General features: G+C 30.3%; 1 long non-coding RNA gene across 1 annotated transcript; it reads right to left on the bottom strand.

The window, feature by feature from the left end:
* Nucleotides 1-818: 818 nt before the first annotated feature.
* Nucleotides 819-2171, bottom strand: LOC143535419 (uncharacterized). Its single transcript, XR_013135711.1, has 3 exons — nucleotides 2037-2171; nucleotides 1811-1956; nucleotides 819-959 (listed from the first exon to the last, which is right to left on the bottom strand). It is a non-coding gene; the product is annotated as an uncharacterized LOC143535419 (long non-coding RNA).
* Between the last annotated feature and the right edge of the window lie 2705 nt (nucleotides 2172-4876).

Below are 4876 nucleotides of genomic sequence, written 5' to 3'. Positions count from 1 at the left end.
AATGGTCAACTATTGGAGGTGTAGAGTTGTCCACAATCATATCATTTTAAGCACAATATATGTATCATACAAGAATGTATGCTTCAAAAGAAAACGTGTATGAGTTGAAAGATTAGATACACGAATCATGAAGGGATAAAGAAGAAGATGGTGGGGTGGTCCGATAAAGGGAAGCAAATGCGGCAAAAAATAACATTTGCGACCACATAAGGTGCCATTGCCGCCCCCATCATGATCATCATAAGTTTTTTGATTTCTAAATGTTATCTTGTGCATTTAACGCCCATACTCTTATGTTTTGTTTTTATGATTTTGTCAATAGGTGGTGTATAAGATTCTTGTGTGCTATATTGCTATAAGTGGATCTATCATACGTAACTTTTGCAATGATTCTTGAAGGAGACTTACTCTTCATAACTATTTTTGTTTTCATAAGGTGGGTACTAGCTAAAGTAAATTTATGGAAATAAATGGCCGTAAACTAAAATTAGCGACTAATAAAAATCAGTCGTAAAATTAGCGAACGGGAGTAAATCCTGTTACAAGTTTTGTTAAAAATAAAATCGGTTGCAAATTTTGTTGTGTATATTTTCTGTCATTTAACATATATATATGAATCCACCTAGTTATTAAGTGAAGCTTGTTTTATGACATTACAATTGAATATATTTTTTGATTACAAAGTTAATTATCCATTCAAACTTAATGGGCTAATACTAACACTTCTAAGCACAAAAATAGAAAGGGAGGGTGACTTGATATTAAAATGACAAAAAGAAGAAAACATAGAAAATAAACATTTCTAACAAAGCTTCGTCCCTCGCGTTTGAACACATCATTCTCCAAGGGACTCTCTCTCAAGGACAACAAGCTCCAATCCATACCTTTCGAGGCATCCACACAAATGGTCTTAGAGCGTTGACAATACATTCTTCATATTCATCATCCGTATAATTTAACTGAAAATCATTATTTCCTAATTTAATATTGTATATTTTAAAAAATTTTTCACATGCCAATCTCAATCCATGTCTATATAAACTTTTTTGTATTATTTTTTCCCTATAATATAATTAGCATATTTATATGTTGTTTAATTGGCTGTTTGAGTTTTGGATGATGAATAGTAAATCCTTAACAAGGCCCATATCCCACTTCTATATCCCATTTTTCATATTGTTTGCAAAATTTGTTAGTTTTTTTCTTCTTTTGTGTCCCTACCAATCAAATGGAGGCGGTTTTCCAACTTATGAGGTTTTTAAGTGAGAAGAAGAAAGAATCCATGTATGAATATATTTAAGGCCCACAATTGAAATGGCTTTCACTTTAGAATATACCAAATGTTTTTATACCACTCATTTCTTAGCATATACAATGGTCCTAAAAGTTTCCATATTTAACCATCCATAAATGCTCTTGTTACAAAAGAAGGTCCTTAAAGTCATAACTTTTAAGTGGTGGCCTTTGTGACGCGTAACCAAGACCTGTAAGACCGTGTGTAGTGGATGAAGGTGCCACGTTAACATAGGGGCTTTCTAACAAAAAAGGTGTAGTGATGAAGCCCCTTTCAATCATTATCTTATTATTTTATTATTAGTTTTTTATTTAAAAAAACAAAATAAAACAACCACCAATCAACTTTTGCCATTTCCCCTTCCGACATTTTGTGGAAAGCACTCTTCCCCTCCAAAGAGCCCAAAGCGCCCTGGGGACGCTCTTAGGCACCACCACATACAGTCTAAGTCATGAGTTGTGAAACATATTTTAAAAAAAATGCACATAAAATTATATTAACAATGTAAAGCAATACATTCATTAGTGGAACCCGTCGAGGTTTATGAGATCTGTTGACACTCCTTTAGATTAACTTTTCCGTTTATGGGGGTAATCAACGAAAACATTTATTATAGATTGACCACTCTTAATTTCTATTGACGCTAGAATAGCATCTCTCCCCTAAAAAGCATTAGTTAAATTTTATGACCCGATTTTTAAAGGTCATGCTCATCGAATAACTTTAACTAAAAATGGAACACCTTGTATGTAACAAGCTTTCAAACAAGAAGTTGGTTTGTGCCACACTGCCAAGTGGTTTTGCACCATAGCATCAGAACCAACTAAGTATCTAGCTCCTTATACAACTAGAGCCACACTCAAAACTTATGAAAGAGTTAGCCACTAGAATGACTATTATCTATAAAATTCATGTTTTAAGGCTATGCGTAGTGGAGGGGCTACAAATTATGGCGTTTTGCGCCATGTGGCGCCCAGTCAGCAAGGGGTGAAAATTTGTTTTTTGGGTGTAATGGTATAGAGGCTAGAATAGTAATATATATATATATATATATATATATATATATGTATGTATGTATATATAACACACACACATATTACTATAAGCAACATTTAAAATAATTAGACCTTTTGATGTGAAAGATGTAGCTAAAGTTTTGCACAAAATGGTTATACATTCCATACCCGGCCATAAACAAAAAAGACAACAGATTTTTTGAACAACTTCATATTGTCCTTATAAACACACTATTATTCAACTATCAAAATAGTTTTATAATAAATATAAATAATGGAAAATTTGTCTTTGATTTTTAAGACTAAATATTTGTAAAAAAAATTAAAAAAAATTATTATAGTTTTCGTTAATATGAAGATGTCAAAATAGTCTTATAATAAGTATAAATAATGAAAAATTTGTCTATGATTTTTAAGACTAAATATTTGTAAAAAAAATTAAAAACAATTATTATAGTTTTCTTTAATATGAAGATGTCTCACAAAATTGAATGTTAATGTATTTTTTAAACATAAACCCTTTTATATATACATTTAAATTTTAAAGAAAATATATTTAGACACATAATTATTATATTAATATTTTTTATATTAAGTATGTTTAGAATATAATTTATGGCATTAATTATTCAATCAATGGAGAATTAATATGGTATGTTGGATTTATGATTAATACTATATTTAGAACCAAGATTTTTTTTCTTTTCCATCAATAGAAGAGAAGTTATTTTGAAGGGAATTTGATAATGAGAGTTAATCTCAGAATGACATGTGTTAGAATTTTATTTTTTTATTAGTATAGGTAGATATTATGTTTATCATTATATTAACTTCCATTTAGATTAATTCCATTTCGTAACATTATATGAGCTTTGGTGATAAACTAATAACATATATTTATTTATTATTATTACTATTATTATAGTTGTATTATTTTAGCCCGTTTTGTCTCGTAACCTATAAAATATAAAAACAACTCAATGTGATTGCATTTTAACAAATATTAAACTAAGAATGCAATATTATTTTCAATTAGTAACAATCAAACACCCACTCATCATCATGTATATATACCCCTCAACTTTTGCAACTTAAATATTTATTTTTTGCATTAAAGATTAATATAATAAAACCATTAAGAATAATTTAAGCATGCATCTAATTTTATATTTGCAATTTGGCAAAAGCTAAGTAACATAACGAACAATAATGGCCATGTACGTAGTTCATGTGCAACAATGCAAAAGTCATATATACAGTATCACTGAAGAGATATGGTAACAAACTGATTCACCTGGGGCCGAATATAACCCATTGGGTCCGGATCAGCAAGATGTGGACACGTAACAAGTTCACAGCAACACCTACCCCTACCTGACAATGACATGTAATAATACCTAGTATATATGCTACTGACCTCATGTAAATCAGGTCATTAGCTCTATCAATACTCTCTCTCCTGCAATTGTAAATACTTATTATCCGGTGATAACAAGTACTTATTATTACGCCAGAGGGAAGTCATGTGGAGAACTCCCACCCTGTGGCAAGGTTAACGGCGTTCTGCCTAATTTATAGATCTAATCGGTAAAGTCATTTCTAAGATGCTCATAATCGTTTCATGTGAGAGTACCGATTGGTGCTTGCTTCTTCAATCCTGTTTTAATATGATGTTTTTAGACATTGTCATATGAGAAGCAAATATTGTTTGAACTTATACCTTGCAATTACAAACAATGAAACTAGAAGCAGTTAGCTTTGGGTGATTTTTGTTTGCTTCTTGGGATCATATGAGCAGACCTAGCTACTAGCTAGAGCACTACAATTTTTAGTGTGGGCCAAGGTGGGTCGCGGCCCACCCAACTTTTTCGTTCGGTAGTGTAACTTTTATAAACTAATAATAAAAAAAATTATTTACATTAACTCCAGCTTGTCTAAATTATTGTTCAAAATCCTCCGACCCACCTATATTATATGTTCAAGAATCAAGATCCGCGACTTTGCTAGTGGTTGTGCACTTGTGTGTATTCAGTATTAAATGGCTAAAAAATGCATCATATATCTGTACAATCTGTTCTATATTTTACTAGTTTGAGGCTCGTGTATTACACGGGTAATTGATGAAAAATTTAAACTTTAATCATTAAGTAAAATACATTCAACAGCATGATCATATGTTGCTAATACAATTACAATTTACATTAAAATTACATAACTAAGATTAAACAAATATGTTACAAATAATTAAAACTTTCTTTGTACATTACATTTGTGATTGTATTGGCCGGTATACATTGTTTATCAAAAATCAAAATCTTTAGTACATTTCTGCTTATAACTCTTGATTAGGTAACATATTACGCATGACAAATAAGGTTCTTCAAGTACATAACAACCCTAGATAAATGATAATATATCCATGAAACTAAAAAAAAAATATTCATACACATAATGTTGTCATTAATATTCTGTCTGTGACAAATTGTTAATTGATTTTATATTTTATAATTAACAGTTGTATAATCAAGCAACATATAAAACCAAAAATTAAAATATAACAAAATGA

The sequence above is a fragment of the Bidens hawaiensis genome, unplaced genomic scaffold (assembly GCF_021521415.1).
Source record: "Bidens hawaiensis isolate Kalapana, Puna unplaced genomic scaffold, B.hawaiensis_p1.1 tig00010472_1, whole genome shotgun sequence".
Taxonomy (NCBI): Eukaryota; Viridiplantae; Streptophyta; class Magnoliopsida; order Asterales; family Asteraceae; genus Bidens; species Bidens hawaiensis.
Note: the sequence above shows the minus strand (reverse complement) of the source record. Positions and strands in the feature narration are given on the sequence as shown.